The sequence below is a fragment of the Bos grunniens genome, chromosome 21 (genome assembly GCF_055505025.1).
Source record: "Bos grunniens cultivar Pamir isolate PY7600 chromosome 21, Bosgru_T2T1.0, whole genome shotgun sequence".
Taxonomy (NCBI): domain Eukaryota; kingdom Metazoa; phylum Chordata; class Mammalia; order Artiodactyla; family Bovidae; genus Bos; species Bos grunniens.
Genome location: NC_141185.1, coordinates 37,988,903 through 38,009,268, shown reverse-complemented (window position 1 = coordinate 38,009,268; position 20,366 = coordinate 37,988,903). Strand labels below are relative to the sequence as shown.

The 20,366-nt window shown below is 36.4% G+C and overlaps 1 protein-coding gene and 1 pseudogene across 30 annotated transcripts in view; one reads left to right on the top strand and one right to left on the bottom strand.

Moving 5' to 3' along the window:
- Positions 1 to 20,366, bottom strand: part of PEAK1 (pseudopodium enriched atypical kinase 1) — a 314,448-nt gene that overhangs the window by 163,279 nt on the left and 130,803 nt on the right. The window contains exon 3 of one of the 29 annotated variants that reach the window (XM_086363945.1): positions 1,189 to 1,272. The exons of 27 other annotated variants lie outside the window; for them this stretch is intronic. The gene's annotated coding sequence lies outside the window, so the exon portion shown is untranslated. Of the gene's footprint in view, positions 1 to 1,188; positions 1,273 to 7,883; positions 8,553 to 20,366 lie in introns of those variants that run through there. One more of the 29 variants, XM_086363959.1, reaches the window with a different exon arrangement.
- On the top strand, positions 14,433 to 16,350 carry LOC147349430 (ATP synthase F(0) complex subunit f, mitochondrial pseudogene; annotated as a pseudogene). Its single transcript, XR_015149828.1, has one exon. The product of XR_015149828.1 is annotated as an ATP synthase F(0) complex subunit f, mitochondrial pseudogene (transcript).

Genomic DNA, 20,366 nt, shown 5'->3' with positions numbered 1-20,366 from the left:
TCCTGCCCCCAATCCCTCCCAGCATCAGGGTCTTTTCAAATGAGTCAGCTCTTCGCATGAGGTGGCCAAAGTATTGGAGTTTCAGCTTTAGCATCAGTCCTTCCAATGAACACCCAGGACTGATTTCCTTTAGGATGGACTGGTTTTAAATATATGAAAATTTACTGGATAAAATAAGCACTCACGGCAGAGAAAAAAAAAAATCAGTGAACTTGAAGAGTAATATAATCTATCCAAAATGAAGTTCAGAGAGTAAAAGATGACTGTGAGACAAAGGAAGAATACTCTCTTAAGTGTATTACATTGTTTTTAAAAAGTGGTATAAAGTTATTTGATAGTAGAATGGAATAACAGGCATATTATAAATCCTAGAGCAACTACTAAAATAAGAAAATAAAGAAAAGAAAAAAATAAACAAAGGAATAAAAGAATAGAGAAAATTAAATGGATTCCAAAAGTATAATTAATTTTAAAAATGGCTATTAGAAAACAAATGGAAAGATGGTAGATTTAAACCCAACCACATTAATAAATACATTAAATGTAAATTATCTAAATTCTCCAATAAAAAGACATGAAAAAAGCAAGACCAAATATACACTGAGAGTCTCACACTAAAATAAGGAAATAGTTTAAAAATAATAGGATAGAAAATATACCATGCAAACCAAAAATCTTTAGAAATAGCCACATTTATATCAGAGAAGATGGAAGACAAAATAAAAACAGCATCAGAGATAATGAGAGATATTTCATAATGATCAAGGGATCACTTCACTTGGAAGATGGCATAATTCTAAATGCAGCAGCAGCAGCATGTACATAATACCAGAACAGAAACTTATAGACCTGAGGGCAAAACAAACAAGCACCCAGACAGTTTGAGACATCAGTACTCCTCCCGCAGCACCTGAAAGGAACAGGTACACTGAGAGTCCAGCAAAGACCTGAGCAGCACACTCTCAACTGAACTGGTGTTCACAGAACATTCCAATCAACAGCAACAAAATAAAACCTTTTATACTGCCCATGAAACATTTACCAGGAGAGCCCACCTGCTGAACCAGGAGTAAGTCTTAACAAATTAAAAAAAAGAAAAAAGAAACTACACATAGTACATTCTCTTATTACAGTGGAATTAAATAAGAAATGAAAACCAAAAATGAAGAACAAAGTAGGAACACTTACAATATCTGATTTCTGGAGTTAACATCCACATAGTTTGGTATATAGTTTGGTACACTGCAACAATCCACACAGTTTGGTAAAAGCCTAATGATAACACATAGAAAACTGGAACTGAACAGAAAATCCAAAAATAGACTATAAAATACTTGGTCAATTAATTTTTAAAAGTGCCATGGTAACTCAATGCAGGAAGAAAAAATTTCAACAAATGTTGCTGAAACAACTGGATATTCATATGGAATAAAAATGAATTTTTCTTCTATGTGACAAGATTTTGTATATGTAAAAAGACTAAATGAAAATACATCATAAACCTAAGAGTAGAATGTAAAACTACAAAGCTTCAAGAAGAAAACAGGGAAATTTTTTTTTACTACTTTAGGATAGGTAAAAATTCAAAAGCATGAACCATATAAAAAAAGAAATATGGAAATAGTAAACCATACTTTACTTCACCTTATAAACCATACTCTATCAAAATTTAAACCTTCTGCTGTTTTAAAAACATCATTAGAAATAATAAGTAGCTAGTAATTACATTAAATGATAAAAAACCACAAGATACCAGTTCACACTCATTAAATGGCTAAATTTAGAAATTCTGATATACTGGTAAGGATATAGCGCTGTGATGCCTAAATACTGGTGAAGATGTAGAGCTGCATTCATGTACCCTCTAATACAATAGGCACATGTAGTCATTTAAATTTCAATTGATAAACTGAATAAAATTAAAAAAAATTAACTTCCTCAAATGTACTAGCCATATTTTACCTGCTCAACAACCACATATGGCTAGTGGTTAGAGTACTGGACAGTGCTGATATAAAACGTTTTCATTATTTCAGAAAGTTCTATAGGATAAAATTAATTTTAAATATCTGAAATGTTCAGACATTACTTGCAGGTATGTAAAATTTTACCATCACTTTAAAAAAGCTTGACACCTTCTTTCAAAGTTGAACAAAACTTACCATAAAACCCAACAATGTCCTCTTAGATATCTACCCAGCAGGGTTAGCATCATTAGAGACCTAGTGGGGAGCTGGAACTTTCACTCCCACTAAAACATAACAGCAGTCTTCTCCCAAATGTCAGTGGAGGATAAGTGGTACCCTGCACTTACATTTCTAGCTGGCAATATCCTGTCAGTGTAGTATCAAAAGAGGCCTGCTCAACTGAAATAAAATGTAAAGTCTCATGACATAAATGTCCAGGTTTTAACTGAAAACCACTCAGTGAGACTAACATACTGGAAATAAATAAAAAATAGAAAGTCTAAGAAACAGAAGGTATTTTAGCAAAGAAATACAAAGAATAAAATTATTATTAAAAATGGAAGATACAAAGAAAATTACAGAACTGAAATTATAATAATTGAAATTAAAAATTCAATAGATGGGCTAAACCAGAGAATGGAGAGGATAGAAGAAAAAAAAATCAGTAACTAAAAAATAAAACAATTGGAATTAGCCTCCAATTAAAATAAATAAATTTTTAAAAAAGATAAAACAATAGAAGTTACCCATCCTAAATAACATAAAGGACATAGACTGAATGCAAATGAACAGAGCTTCAGGGAACCATGAAATTATACCAAAAGTTCAAATATTCAAGTCATCACAGTCTTGGAAGTGAGGAGAAAAAGAGCAGGGCTGAAAAAATATGGTTGAAAAATTTTCCCCCAATTGGCAAAAGACATAAACCTATAGATTCAAGAAGCTGAACAAACTTCAAACAGAGTAAACTCAGAGAAATCCACACCAAGACATACCATAGTCAAACTTCTGAAAACTAAACACAATAAAAAAAAATCTTGAAAGCAGCAAGACAGAAAAGAACTTTCACCTACAGGAAAAACCAATTTGACTATCAGTGGATTTCTCATAAGAAGCCATAGAGGCCGAAAGGAACTGGCACAATCTTTTTTAAGGGCTGAAAGAAAAAGAACTGTCAACCCAGAATTTTTCCTCCAGAAAAATATCATTGAGGAATGAAGAGAAAAATCAAGATATTCTTAGGTAAAGGAAAGCTAAGAGAATTCATTGCTAGCTGACTTGCCCTAAAAGAATGGATAAAGAAAGTTCTCTAAATTGAAAGGAAATGAAAAAGATGACATCTTGAAACATCAGGAAGAAGGCCAAAAGAATAAAACTATGGATACTAGTTATACTACGAATAATAGTTCTTCTTCTCTTGTCTTCCAAATTATGTCTGATTGCTTAGGCAAAGATTATAATACTGTCTGATATGGCTCACAATGTAGTAAAGAAAATATTTAAAACAAGTAGATATAAAATTATGTACATGTGCATATAATATATACCTATAAATAATACAACTTATATATGAAAATATTAAGTCAATTAAATGAGGGAGAATAAAGGGACCGAGGGCAGGCAAGGATTCTACGCTTTGCTTGCAGTACTAAAATGCAGCAGTGCCAGTAGTAGCATGGTACAGGAGACTGTGGTGTGTTATAATTATGCAATGTAATGGCTAGAGCAATGATGAAAAAGTTATACAAAACACTACAGTGGGTCAACATGGCATTCTAAAAAGTATTCAAGTAATGCACACAAAAACAGGAAAAAGAAAAGAAAAACGGAAAAGAAGAAACAAACAATACAAAAACTTAAATGTCAGATTTAGGTCCTAACATATCAATAATTACCTTAATTAGCAACAGACTCAAACTGGAAGCAACTAAAATGTCCTACAATGGATGGTTAAACAAATTGTGGTACATCAATACTATGAAATACTAAATCAGCAATAAAAACGAATGAACACAGTATAACTGGGTGTATCTCAAGGGCGTCATGCTAAGTGAAAATAGCCAGTCTCAAAGGTTGTATATCATATAATTCCATCAATATGACATTTTTTACTATTTTTTACATTTGTTTTTAATTGGAGGATAATTGCTTTACAATGTGTGTTCGTTCTGCCATGCTGCTGCTGCCACTGCTAAGTCGCTTCAGTCGTGTCCGACTCTGTGAGACCCCATAGACGGCAGCCCACCAGGCTCCCCCGTCCCTGGGTTTCTCCAGGCAAGAACACTGGAGTGGGTTGCCATTTCCTTCTCCAATGCATGAAAGTGAAAAGTGAAAGTGAAGTCAGTCATTCAGTCGTGTCCGACTCTTAGCTACACCATGGACTGCGGCCTACCAGGCTCCTCCATCCATGGGATTTTCCAGGCAAGAGTACTGGAGTGGGGTGCCATTGCCTTCTCTGTCAGCTACGTGACCCTAGACCAATTCAATTGCTCTTTTGTACAATAATGATACAAGATTGTGGTGAAGCTTGTATGAGATTAAGCTAGGTGAAAGTTTTGGATGTTTAAAGTGTCATACAAACGTAAGGTTCTCAGTTTCTGTATCTATCATATGGGAGGATTCAGTTCGATGATCTCTAAAGACGTCTCATCTCTAAAAATGCATTGATATTTACATATGAAACACATTAAAAAATCTATTTACTCTTGGGATAATTTCATAGTTGTAAGAGACTTAAGGAACAATTAACTCAACCCTCTCATCTCACAGAACGAGTCCAAAAGTAGACTAAGAGACTGGTAGATAACACAAGTCAGTAGGAAATTTGGGAGCAGGAAGGACACAGATCAGACTCTTACCTCAAAATCCCTTCTATCATGTGATGCCGTTCACTGTTTTGTGAATTTAAACTGTCTTCACCACAGTTTAGACAATTACCTTTACAAACTGGAATGGAAAGCTAAAATGGAAAGCTTATTAAGAAAATGTAAATATTACTTTGGTGAAGATGACTTAACTGTTAACAGTCCAATTAAGAATGTTTACAAATGACACTTTTTTATTTTGCCAGGAGAAGTTTCAATAACCTCAGATATGCAGATGACACCACTCATGGGAGAAAGCGAAGAGGAACTAAAGAGCCTCTTGAAGAAAGTGAGAGGAGAGTGAAAAACCTGGCTTAAAACTCAACATTCAACAAACGAAGATCATGGCATCCATTCCCATCAGTTCACAGCAAAGAGATGGGGAAACAATGGAAACAGTGAGAGACTTTATTTTCTTGGGCTCCAAAATCACTGCAGATGGTGAGTGTAGCCATGAAATTAAAAGACGCTTGCTCCTTGGAAGAAAAGCTATGACCAACCTAGACAACATGTTAAAAAGCCTCAGAGACATTACTTTGCCGACAAAGGTCTATATAGTCAAAGCTATAGTTTTTGCAGTAGTCATGTGTGGATGTGAGCGCTAGACGATAAAGAAAGTTGAGCACTGAAGAATTGATGCTTTTAAATTGTGGTGTTGGAGAAGACTCTTGAGAGTCCTTGGACTCTCAAGGAGATACAACCAGTCCATCCTAAAGGAAATCAGTCCTGAATATTCATTGGAAGGACTGATGCTGAAGCTGAACCTCTAATACTTTGGCCACCTGATGCAAAGAGCTGACTCATTAGAAAAGACCCTGATGCTGGGAAAGATTAAAGGCAGGAGAAGGGGATGACAGAGGATGAGATTGTTGGATGGCATCACTGACTCGATGGACATGAGTTTGAGCAAGCTCCAGAAACTGGTGACGGACAGGGAAGCCCGGAGTGCTGCAGTTCGTGGGGTGCAAAGAGTCGGACATGACTGAGTGACTGAACTGAACTGAACTGAACTGAACTGACAAATGACACAAATCGCAAAAGGAGCTTAGATCAAACTGTCCAGCTATTCACTTGATTTGTGTGACATTCAATTTTAAGTCAATAGGTATGATGTAAACCCTATCTAACCTTTCACTATAAAGAGTTTAAATTCTGCTTTTGTTACTTACTAGCTACGTGATTCAGGGCAATTTATTTCTCTGAGCTTTGGCCTCTTCCTTTTTCTTTAAAACAGTGATAGTACCAAGTATGTCACCTGGCTATTCTGAAATAGCTCATGTTAACTGATCTAGCTCATGTTAAGACCCTATATCAGTACCTGGCACATACTAAGTGCTGTACAAATATTATTTTCCTTCTCTAATTTCCTAAACTTTAGGGGAATAGAGAATGTTTCCTCTCCTTTTACTTTATCAGAAATATTTATTAAATTAAATATATGGGGCCCTGATCCCTCCACTTCAGTTACAAGCAGTTGTATAACCAAACCTAAATAAAATGAGGAGCAGTGTGACAAAATGGAAGGCAAATGGGGTTTGGAGTCAACAAATCTGAATTTGAATTCCAGTCTGACTACATACTAGCTTTTTACCTTGAGCAATTTACCAGACCTCTCAAGCTTCTTATCTGGAAATGTGACTTTTATCTAGCTTTTTATCATTCTGTTGTTCATATTCACAGATATGACAAATACCTAGAAAGGGGCATGTCTTATTAATCTCTGTCTCTTCCACACCAAGGCAGAGTTTACAATTATAAAATCTGCTGCTAGAATAAAGCAAGAGACTGAAAAGAAAGAGAGAGAGAGACTCAAGATCAGAATAAACGTGTTACATTAAGAAAAGAAAAAGTACAAACCCAATTTAACTGGCACGAACTCTAGGCATTATGTCATTGCTTCCTTTTCTTTCCTTAGGAATGGGCCTCAAGTATTCTTTTCCTACAGGATGATGCGACTTGGGAAATGTGTGTTAGTGAAGGTCATTTGACTCATACTTTAAAATTGAGCATTTTAAAATTTACCGTAAGGCAGTACTTACCACAATACTCATTCTATTTAATGGACTTTTTTTAATAGATAAAATATCCAAGAGGTGTTTTACTTTAGAAAATACTATAGGTTTAAATAGCCTTAAGAAAAATCCCAAGTCTCTCATACTGTGGGCAGTTCCTTACTGTCTGAGCCACTTGGGAAGCCCTTAAAAAAGTAACCCTACCTCAAACATTACTTTCAATGAATAACAATACTTTGTTAAAGAGGACTTAACTAGTCAGGATAGGATTGCACAAAGCAGTATGCACAGATGCTTCTAGAGCTATATGTCTTAATCTTTTGCGTGAAGGGTGAATGGTGAGGTATTATACACAACTATGAGAATCTGATGAAAGCTACGAATTGCATGCCCAGAAAAAGGCACATACATGCATCATATTTTACATTTAATTTTAGTTGAGTCATGAAACCCAGTAATTATCCTATAGAGTTCTAAAATCTGTTAGTAGATGTTAAGCAACCTCTGTTTTTAAATTTTTCAAAATAATGGACTTAAAGGATTTTACAACCTTAAGCAATTTAGCAGTCATCTAATGCAAACTGCTAATACTAATGAAGAAATAGTGCCCCAGAAAGATAAAAAGAATTAGGTAAAGCCGTATTGCACTCAGGAACAAAGACATGTCCAACTACCATACTAATCTACATAAGACTGACAAGGCAGAATTTAGTATAAATCAGTGCCTTTGGGTCAGAATAATTATCACAATGGAACCAGAATAGGAGACTTTCAAATGATCTTTTGGCCTAAACACATAATAGATCATCATTGATGGTTAAAAAAATGAAATCTGGAGTTAGATGATACGTGAAAAAGTTGACAAAGGCACTAAATCTTTCTTATTCTCAGGTTCTTCAAAACAAAATGGAAAAATAATAAAACCTACCCTTGTAGGATTATTTGAAGGATAAAATCCAATAACATGCATTAAATACTTAACACAGTGCCTAGGTATATCCCCTGGAGGAGGAAATGACAACCTACTCCAGTATTCTTACCTGAAAAATCCCATGGATAGAGGAGTCTGGCATTATAGTTGGGCTACAGTCCACGGGGTCGCAAAGAGTTGGATATGACTGAGCACAGCACAGGAGCAGAAGCAAGGTACACAGTAGGTGCTCATGAAATGATATGAATTTTAAAATATTTCTTGTCAAGTCATGGAATTGGATAAAAGATAAAATAAAATCTCAAAGTAAATGAGATGCTTTCCAGCTAAATAAAATAACTAGCAAACATTTACAAAGTATCTATATTATTCAAGGTTTTACCAAGGATACAAAAGGATAAAGCTGTCCTGTGTTCTCTTTTCAAGCGAAGACACAGAGTTTTTCCTGCTCAGTTTCTGCCTTGGGTTCCTCTTTTTCTTTTCCCTTTCTTGTTTAGCTGCTCAGTCTTTCTGACTCTTTGCCACCCTTTGGATTGTAGCCCGCCAGGCCCCTCTGTCCATGGGATTTTCCAGGCAGAAATACTGGAGTGGGTTGCCATTTTCTTCTCCATTCCTTTCCCTTTAGGGCTCAGCTTTTTGCCTACTTCATATCTACCCACATTCTCTGTGCTTCAGCCGGGACTGAAAGGATCCCCAGATGAATATCTCTAATCCTAACCCTTCATCTGAGCATCTGATGCCTATATTCTGCTTTCTATATGCTTCCACTTGAAAGTACCATAGGTACAATACATCAAAAACTTTTCCTAACATCTATTCCTTCTTTAAATTCCCTGCTATGGTTATTAACAGCACCACAACCACTTAGACACTCAAATCAAAGTCTGACAGTAATCTTACATTTCACCAACTACTTTAAATGTCTGATTCATTTCTACTCTAAACACTTTTCATGTCTATGTCCTCAACTTCACCTCTATTAATGGTATCCAAATCCAGGGCATTGTCTCTCAATATGACTGCATCAGTAATCTATCTGGTGTACTCTCCTCTATGCATGCACTCTTACCCTACCTCAAACTCATTTACCATATTCCCATCAAAACGATCACTCTAAAATGAAAGTCCTGCCACGCCTGTCAAACTCTTCAAAAGCTATTATTCACAGGATAAGGATAAAGTCCAAGTTCACCCACAAAACAAATGCCCATGTATGACGCATAAAGCCCTCCATGACCTGGCTCAAGCCTATCTCTTCATCTTCATTTCCTATCTCCCACTTCATCACACTACAGCCATGCTGAACTACTTGTCAAACTTCATGCTGTTCTCTTAGCCAATATAAACTTACGCTCCTTACACGAATAGGAAATTCTTACTTGTTCTTCCAGATTCAGGTCCAGGATCACCTCCTCTGGGAAGCCTCCAGAGTACATTTTCCTACCCCACTAAGCTCACACATCATCACAACAAGCACTCGGGAGATTTTTGTTAAACGGAACTGAAACTAAGCAAACTAACAACAAACAGCAAATAATTTATACATACAAAGCCAGTGAGAAGGGCAACTAGATCTATTTCAGTACTTCTTTAGAAAAAAGGCTTGTTCTGGGGATACGAGGAGAGACTGTTCACAGATTGTTGAAGAAAAAAAATTAAAGTATTTGAGTGAGTAAAACAGAGATGGAGATGGACACATTAAAGGAGACACATGTAAGAAAAGACTGGAGGATAATAAACAGCTAATACAAACTCACGAATGTAGCCATCAATATAAAATGATTTAGAGACACAACCAATAAATCACCAAATATTTTTAAACAGTTTTCTCTGGAACTATATGATTTAATTGCCATTTATAGATACTATCCTGTACTTCAATTAGGGAGATATTGAGAAAGATATTTTCATCTTTTAGTTAATCTCTTGCATTTTTGTAAGTCTGAGAAGGTATTCCCATTTGGTTACCATGTACTGAAGAACGCTACATAAAACCCTGAAATTATAACATATCTCTATATAGTACAATAGTTCACTGAAATTGGAACAAGGTAACAGAGACTTTCTTTCAGTTAGTTCAAGGCCTAGTCAATCTCCTTAAATAATCATTAATATTGGAACACTAGGTTGCTCCAAATCAGCAGTGGAAAATGAAAATATAGAAAGCTCAACATCAATTCACAGAGGAATTCAACTGTAAATACCCTGCTTTCTGAATGCAGAATTCAAGAATATCAATCCTGAAACTTAAATACACTAGTTATAATACAGAAGAAGAACAGATTCATGAGGTAGACTCATATGAAGAATAAAAACTAAGGTTATCTACCAAGAATAAGAAGAGAAAGAAATGCTATTATTTCTGAACTGTACTTCAAGACACAAAAGCTACTGCTTGCAGTAAAAACAGGTAGACTCATCCTAATACAATAACTAGAAAAACCACACAACAGTCAGAAGAGGATCACATTAGAAGAATAAATAGAACAAGTAAACCAGCCACCCTAAACTGAAGCATCTCGAAGTGGACATCTGATTGGTTACTTTATATACTTGACAGTATATCTGTATAAGGTAATAACAACCCCAGGCACATCTTCTATACCAAGAGGAAAGGTGATTAGAAAACAGATTTATGTAAACAAGCACAGAAGTATTTGGGAGCTTAAAATTCATTTGCATGGAGTTGTATGTTTTCTTGTCCTTGACTGTAAATGCGAATTCCCTGCTTTCAGCTTTGCAAACAATTTAAAAAGAGAGACACAAAGGTGAATGTGAATTTGCAACATAACGCTGATGTTATATCAGAAGATATGGATGATTCTCACTCTCACATCATACCTGTCATTTTAAAACACCCCTACTGATATGAACTAACATTCATGAATGAAAGGTTAAAAAATTCTTTTGGGCTGTTGTATTTAAGCAAATTGACAGATATGAATGCACAAACACTAGTCTTGGATTATGAAATCCCCACACACATGGCTACCACTGTAAAAATAAATTTCTCTAAGAGAATAGGGACTGAAAATGTTGCTGGTTTGCTAAAGAGAAAGCATCACTATAAAAGAAACTGGCAGCCTACCAGTATGATGTTGACAAACATGTTATGCCCAAGTGTGCTGTAGAGGATCATTTAGATTCTGTCAGTCAATGTCACCTATGTTTCGGCAATATTCCATTTTATGAAAAACCTACTGGCTGAGGGAATATGGAATCATCCATCTACAAAAGCAAACTGTTTTTGTCTGATACGGATTTATTTTTTTAACAGGAAAAGAGAGATACATATTTCTTGGGATCATAATCTCAAGCACAAATTGGGACTAATATCTGAACTGTACACATGCAAGGATTATTCATAAAAGAGTAGCAGATTTACACCCAGACAGTTGATTCTTGCTATGTGCAGTAGTTATGTTCTATAAAGTTTTTGCGAACACTGAACTGGTGAATGCTGTACTTTCATCGCTTCTAGGAATGGAAAACAGGGTTAAGTTTCTACAAGCCTCTGCTTACAACATTTTATCAACCCATCAATATGTAACTTCTTTTAATGTGTACTTGTTTAGAGATACTTTACTTTATACTGTTGATTCATTAAAATCGAGCTCACGGCCAAGAGTATAGCTCATGACTGAACAAAGCTTATCTAACACACATATTTTCACCATTAGTAACATCACAACTTTCTTGTGCTTAGGCACACTACACAGTACTTCCACACAAAACCCAGAGGCCAAGTTAATCAGTGAAATCACCTACCAAGAAAGCATTAAAAATGTGAAAAACATGGCACGAAGGAGATGGCAAAAAAGATGCTTCTTTATAGTATGAGAGTTGAAACAAGAGGGCAAGATGTCAACCTCAGCTGAGAATGTAAACATCAGGCATTTCAATTTTTTTGTCACTCTGCCTATGTTTGCAAATGGTTGTGAAGGCAGCACAAATATTGATTTGGGAGTTTAAATAAATCTGAGCAAGTAGATGAATTTGCAAAGATGGAATCCATGAATAATGAGGATCAAATGTGAATATATATCCACATATATGTGTGTGTAAACATACACACAAATGAACATGTGACAAATGCAATATGTAGCAGAAAAGACAAGTTATGGGACTCTCTGGTTTGAAACTTTCCTAAGGTTCAGGCCTATATTTCCTTTGGGACCCCTGGATAATGAATGTTCTATCAGCACTTCAGACTTCAAAGACCAACCTCATCTTCTGCACTTTGCTTAATCCTGTCTTTTGCTATATTACTTCTCCAATAATGGCACCATCTTATCTCCTCAAGTCATGATGACTTTGACTCTCTTTTCCATGTCTTATCCAGGGACCAAATAATGTTAATTCTTCCTCTGAAATACCTTATAAAGTTATCTCCCCTGCCCAAGTCCACTACAATTATCACTAAATGCCTTTCTATCATTTGTTGTGTTTAGTTGCTCAGTTGTGTCCGACTCTGTGTGACCCCATGGTCTGCAGCCTGCCAGGCTCTTCTGTCCATGGGATTCTCCAAGGAAGAATACTGGAGTGGGTTCCCATACCTTCCTCCAGGGAGTCTTCCCAACCTAGGGATCGAACCCAGGGCTTCCCCACTGCAGATGGATTCTTTACTGTCTGAGTCACCAGGGAAGCCCTTTCTATCACTTGGACCATTGGTAAAGTTTACTGTCTCCTCTATTTTCTACCCCAGAATCACAGGTGATATTACTGTCAGTGTTATTTTTCCAAACCTAATTACACTCTTCATTTCCTGGTACCTGTAAGATGAGCTTGAGAATTCTTGGTATGGTATGTATGTTGTTTTATGACTTGGCACCAAATCATCTTTTTAGACTCACGTACTGACACTCTTCTCTAATAAACTATATTCTAGCCACACCAATTTATTTCCCATTATTTGACTGTATCATAAAGGCCCTTTATAAATTTTTTTAAGCAATCTTCTTTCTTCCATTTTCTTCTTGCCCTTAAGTTTTATGCTGATGTTACTTCCTATGTGAAGTCTCTCCTGATAAGCCTCTCCCTCCACCTCAGGGCAAGTTAGTTAGTCTTGTCTGTGCTTCCACAGTATTTTCACATACTTTTGTTACAGAATTCCTTAAGTTCTAATTATTAACAGAGAAAGTGTGAGAATTTACAAGATTAGTCAAATATTGACGACTATTACGGTTGGGTGGTGATGGGAATTCATTGTATCACTGTGTACTGTGTACGTGTTAAACATCCATTAAAGGAAAGTTAAAAAAAAAAATGTGAGGGTTACGGAGAGGAGGAGGGGAGAGGGAGAGAAGAAAAGGAAAGGGAGGGAGGGAAGGAGTGAATTTGTAAGTGAATAGAAATTAAAAGACACTTGCTCCTTGGACAGAAAGCTATGACAAACCTAGATAGCATATTAAAAACCAGAGACATCACTGCTGACAAAGGTCCATATATTCAAAGTTATGGTTTTTCCAGTAGTCATGTAAAGATGTGAGAGTTGGACCATAAAGAAGGCTGAGTGCCAAAGAATTGATGCTTTCGAACTGTGGGGCTAGAGAAGATTCTTGAGAGTCCCTTGCTCTGCAAAGAGATCAAACCAGTTAATCCTAAAGGAAATCAATGCTGAATATTCACTGGAAGGACAATTCTGAAGCTGAAGCTCCAATCCTTTGGCCACCTGATATGAAGAGCTGACTCACTGGAAAAGACCATGATGCTGGGAAAGACTGAGGGCAGGAGGAGAAGCGGCAGCAGAGGATGTGATGCATCACCAACTCAATGGGCATGAACCTGAGCAGGAGATAGTGAAGGACAGAGGAGCCTGGCATGCCACCATCTATGGGATCGCAAAGAGTTGAACATGACTTAGGGACTGAACAATTGAAAACTTGACTTATGTGTGACTTAAACAAATAGGGCATTGATTTTTTTCCCCCACGTAAGAAGTTTAGAGATAGGTAGTCAAGGGTTGGTACAGAGGCTCAAGATGTTCATCAAAGACCAAGGCTCTGAGATGGCACTTCCTACGCTGGAACAGGTGACTTTCACTTCAGGTTTTTTCCTGCTCCTTGCTGCCAATGGCTTGTGAGTAGCATTCATCTAAGCAAGAAATAAGTAGGTTGCCATGGAAACAACTGTGTCAGAGGCAGCCTGAGTCTACGAGGGACAGTCCAGGTTTTCTGGACTCTGTTTTTTTTCTGGTAAAGGAATTCTGAGGACTGATCAGCTCTTGTAGATCTAAAACCATGGCCTGTGGGCCAATAACATTTAGGGATGTTGGTTACACAGTTCTTTCTTGATGAGTAGGAATTTGACCCTCTTCAGAAGAAACCATACCACGATGGGATGATGGAGAACTATAGTAACTTGGCCTCACTGGGCCATTTCATTTCTAAACCAGACATAATTGTGTTATTGGAGCAAGGAAAAGACCCCTGGATGGTTGTGGGGGAAGAAACAAGAAGCTGGAATACAGATTTAGATTCAAGTTACAAAATAATCAGTGACAGAAAAACATTTGTATCTGGAAAACATTCATCTCCTTTTCTGCATCAGAGACTTCACAGTGGTGAGAAAGCCTATGAAGAATGTGGAAAGGCCTTTTGTTGTGTGTGCCTTAAACCTTGCTCAACAGGGAAGAGTTCCTACTGGAGCAGACAGCCAGGACTCCAAGATGGCGTCAGCTGTACCACTAAAGGAGAAGAAACTCCTAGATGTCAAATTAAGGGAGCTGCCAAGCTGGATACTAATGTGAGATTTTATCCCTAAAGGCATTGCTGGAATATTGCAAGGAGGTTATTACCAGTATTACAACGAGTATTTCAACATGAAGAATGGGAGTGTCACTGGCCTTTCTATGGTGCTGGCAGCTTACGTGCTTTTCAACTGTGGCTGTTCTTACAAGGCTCTTAAACAAGAGCAGCCAAGAGAATACCACCGAAGAAGGCACACTCAGCATACCTGACCATGATACCTGCCGGGCACCCTGAATCCTTTCATAGACTAATAGAGAATTAACACCCAATAAAAGACAACTGGTTGAAAAAAATCTCTTAGCAACTTTCAAATTGAGTAATATTAAGGCAGAGGAACCAGAGATCAAATTGCCAACATCCGCTGGATCATCGAAAAAGCAAGAGAGTTCCAGAAAAACATCTATTTCTGCTTTATTGACTATGCCAAAGCCTTTGACTGTGTGGATCACAATAAACTGTGGAAAATTCTGAAAGAGCTGGGAATACCAGACCACCTGATCTGCCTCTTGAGAAATTTGTATGCAGGTCAGGAAGCAACAGTTAGAACTGGACATGGAACAACAGACTGGTTCCAAATAGGAAAAGGAGTACGTCAAGGCTGTATATTGTCACCCTGTTTATTTAACTTCTATGCAGAGTACATCATGATAAACGCTGGACTGGAAGAAACACAAGCTGGAATCAAGATTGCCGGGAGAAATATCAATAACCTCAGATATGCAGATGACACCACCTTTATGGCAGAAAGTGAAGAGGAACTCAAAAGCCTCTTGATGAAAGTGAAATAGGAGAGTGAAAAAGTTGGCTTAAAGCTTAACATTCAGAAAACGAAGATCATGGCATCCGGTCCCATCACTTCATGGGAAATAGATGGGGAAACAGTGGAAACAGTGTCAGACTTCATTTTTCTGGGCTCCAAAATCACTACAGATGCTGACTGCAGCCATGAAATTAAAAGACGCTTACTCCTTGGAAGGAAAGTTATGACCAACCTAGATAGCATATTCAAAAGCAGAGACATTACTTTGCCAACAAAGGTTCGTCTAGTCAAGGCTATGGTTTTTCCTGTGGTCATGTATGCATGTGAGAGTTGGACTGTGAAGAAGGCTGAGCATCGAAGAATTGATGCTTTTGAACCGTGGTGTTGGAGAAGACTCTTGAGAGTCCCTTGGACTGTAAGGAGATCCAACCAGTCCATTCTGAAGGAGATCAGCCCTGGGATTTCTTTGGAAGGAATGATGCTAAAGCTGAAACTCCAGTACTTTGGCCACCTCACGTGAAGAGCTGACTCATTGGAAAAGACTCTGATGCTGGGAGGGATTGGGGGCAGGAGGAGAAGGGGACGAGAGAGGATGAGATGGCTGGATGGCATCACTGACTCGATGGACGTGAGTCTGAGTGAACTCCGGGAGCTGGTGATGGACAGGGAGGCCTGGCGTGCTGCGATTCATGGGGTCGCAAAGAGTCGGACACAACTGAGCGACTGATCTGATCTGATCTGAACTATAATCATCATTCTGTATATTACATCCCCATGAGTTATTTATAATTGGAAATTTGTAGCTTTTGACTTCCTTTACACATTTTACCCACTGCCTCTGGCTACCATCAATCTCCTCTCTGTACCTACGGCTTTGGTTTCATCTTTTTTTTTTTTTTTCAGATTTCACATGTACGTGATATCATACAGTATTGGTATTTGTCTTTGTCTGACTTCACTTAGTATAATACCCTGAAGATCCATTCATATTGTTACAAATGACAGGATTTCCTTCTTTCCGTTATTGAATAATATTTAATTGTATACATGTCACTTAAAAAAAAAAAAAAAAACTCTTCATCTCTTGTCTCCATTACAACAATCTTGGCTGTTGTAAGTGATGCTGCATTGAACATTGGGATGCAGATATATTTTCAAAATAGTGATTTTGTTTCCCTTGGATAAACACCAAGAAGTGGAACTGCTGGGTTATATGATAATTTTAGATTTAATTTTTTGAGGAATTGCCATGCTGTTTTCCATAATAACTACCTACTTGAAATTTCCTCCAGCAGTGCGTAATGGATGCCTTTTCTCCATGTTCTTGCCAACACTTGCCGTTTCTTGGTTTTTGGTAATGGCTAACAGGTGTGGGTGATGTTTTACTATGGTTTTGGTTTGCAGTTCCCTGACGATTAGTGAGCACCTTTTCCTGTACTTGGCCATTCAAATATCTCTTTTGGAAAAATGTCTAATCAGATCTCCCCATTTTCTGATTGGGTTGTTTGTTTGCTTTTCTATTAAGTTGTATAATGGTTTTTAAAAATATATATTGTGGATTATAAACTAACTATACCCCAATATAAAATAAAAATTAAAAAAAAAGACCAAGGCTCTTTCCTTTTGCTCCATTAATTGTGTTGATTTGTTGCTTCAAAGTTGTTTGCTGTACATGTAGGTATTACTTCTGCATTCAAGGCAAGAAAAAGGACAGTGTCAGTCACACTGCTACCTCTTTAATAGGAAAAACAAAGGCTTTTTTCAGTGCCCTCAGCATCACATTTGCCATGTGAGAATATCGCGTTCTCCATGGCTGGTGGGTCATCCAACAGTGTCTTAATATCCTGATCTCCTTGAGGATAGAGACTATTTTTGTACTTTAGCAACCAATCCAGTACCTGGCACAGAGATAGGTTCTTTGTATTTAATGAACGAATGAGTCTAATAAAGGAAACAGTGGCAAGTATCATAACACAAACTCTGCTTTCCTAATTTTCTTTTTTTGTTAAGTAATATAATTAAAGTGTTCTAAAAATAACCCGTGCTATACCAAAAAGGGATTATTAGTATTATAGCAGCGTGACATCTATAATCATGAAATATTTTATAATTATTGCTTTCTCCATAGAGAACCAAATAGAGGATTAACAAGGAGTCAAGAAGAGAACTGAATTCCTGTACAAGCAAAACATTCAATCATGATGAACCTCAGCTTACCTAAATAATAATGTTTATTTCCCAGGGCTGTTTTGAGGACAAAGTAAATATAAATAATATGAATGTATACTAAAATACATAAAACTCTATAAACATATGCATTATAAAAGTGGTTCTGTTAAGTTTTGAGAGGAAACTTACAATTCTTATGTAATACATGCAGTGTGATACACCATCCAGCACACCAATAGTATCGATTAAAAATTAAACACTATCAATATCTAGTATGGATACTGGGCATTAGTCCAAGGGTAGATGAGATTCTGGACTTGGCCCTGCTTCTTTCATGACTATAGGGAAGTAAACTAATAACTGTACTTTACATTTATACCTATTAAAGGAAGAAGGCTTTATAAAAATAAAATTGGTGTCTCAATGCAATTCTATAATACACACAAAGCAGGATATGAAAAACAAAATAAACTAGTTAACAAGAACAGATGACATCAAATCCCAATGCATCAATTAATAATTACTACCAACAAATGAATAGTACTAAAGTAGGCCAAGGTCCTAAAGCACTTCTAAGTTAAGTCAAGTGAGACATAAAACAGTAGAAGCACTGAATATTAATTTTCCTCTGGCTTTAATAACCCTGATTGAGCTTATAAAGAATACCCCTCAAGGTGACCTTATAGCTCATACACACAGGCAACATTGGTGGTGAGAACTATTTCTAATAAATTATAACCTCAATGGCCTGTTTTCCAGGTTTTTATTAAGCTGTATATTTCCTCATATAAAAGAACATTACATTATAATAAGCATTGCATAAACATAACAAAAAAACAGTGGTCAGTTTTGAAGAAGAGAAAAACGACAGTTCTAAGTCAATAAAGTCTCTTTGGAATATTATAGTAAGAACTGTTGCATCTTCACTTTTATTGGATTTGGAGACAACAGCTGCTTTGAAGAAAAATATAATCTTCTGTCAAGTCTGTTTAATTAACTCTCACTTTTCAGACATTCAAATACCTTAAGCTTATTATTAAAGGCTTACCATTTCCTGATTCATTTAAGCAGAAACTATTCTCTGTGTACGTTAACACGGAATTATTTAATGCTGAAAACTGACTCATCTTAATACAAAAAAAAAAAACTTCATCAAGATTGTAGGCCACTAAATTCCAGCACAGCACTGCATGAAGCATCATTAGGTCATAAACAGAACTGAAAAACTCCAACAGTGGGTCAGACTTCTTACTGTACAGTTATGTCTACAGGAGGAACATCTATTTTAAAAAGAAAGCAAAATGTTAAAACAGTGAGAATGAGCTTATGTTTTACAGCTACATTCACCCAGTTTCAACAACTTTGATTCTTATTTTTAAACAGGGAGAAACACAATGTTTTTCTTCCTCTTTTATCTGCAAAAATACCTTTATCAGCTAAAACTTCAACAGTGAATACTTCTCCAATAAGAATTTTGAAGTACTTGATATAAACAATAAATTATTTGTCAATGTTTGTACAAATAAGAGTTATAAGTGATACATTTAGAATGAGGAACTATTTAAAATATCTAACTTTACAGATGGAGGAAGAAGTATATTAACTTAAAGATTCATTGCTTTTTAAAATACTATTTTCTCTTAAAAAAGAGCATATTATATTTAATAAAAGGTTCGATACAGTGGAAAGATACAAATTATGAATGTTAAACACCTGTTGATGGACTATCAAAATATATGAAGAAAAAAATGACAAAATTCAAGGGTGAAATAGACATTACATAATAATAGTTGGAAATTTCAATATCCCACTCATAATAATGGACAGGAGCAACCAGACAGAAGGTAAGTAAGGAAATAGAAGATTTAACACAATAAACCAACTACATCTCACAGACAAATACCAAATGCTCTAACCAACAATAACAGAATATACATACAGATTCTTCTCAAGTGTATATTGGACATTTTCCAGAAGAGACCATACTTTAGGCCACAAATGAAGTTAAAAACCAACAACAAAAGTAAAACTGGAAAATCCACAAATTTGTGGAAATTAAACAACACACACTTCAACAACCAATGGATCAAAGAAAAAAAAATCACATGGAAAATTAGAATACCCTTAGAGATGAATGAAAATGAAAGCATAACATATCCAAACTCATGGAATGCAAGGAAATTTTATAGCTATAAACGCTTATATTTAAAAATAGAAGATCTCAAATTAACAACTTTATAACTTAACTTAAAAAAAAAGAACTAAAACTAAATCTAGCAGAAGGAAGGAAATAATAAGGGTTAGAGTAGAGATAAATGAAGTAGAGAAAAAAAGAAAAATCAATGAACCCAAAAGCTAGTTCTTTAAAAAGATCAACAAAACTGACAAACATTTAGCTAGATGAACAAAGGAAAAAGAGAGAAGACTCAAATTACTAAAATCAGAAACGGAAGCGGGGACACTGTAGATAGTTGTCAGTCATGTCCAACTCTTTGGGACTGCATGGACTGTACCCTACAAGGCTCCTCTGTCCATGGGATTTTCCAGGCAAGAATACTGGAGTGGGTTGCCATTTCCTTCTCCAGGGGATCTTCCTGACCCAGGAATTGAACCGGCATCTCCTGTGTCTCCTGCATTGAAGGTGGATTCTTTATCTGCTGAGCCATGGGGTGGGAGGTGGAAGTAGGGACATTAGTACCAATTCTACAGAAATAAAAGGGATTATAAAAAAGTACTGTGAACAAATTAGATAACATACCTGAAATGGACAAATTCCTAGAAACATAAAACCTACCAAGACTGAATCACAAAGAAATAGAAAAAATGAGTAGACCTACAGTAAAGAAATTGAATAAGTAATTTAAAACTTCTCCCCAAAGAAAAGCCTTATGCCTGATGGCTTCACCAGTAAAAT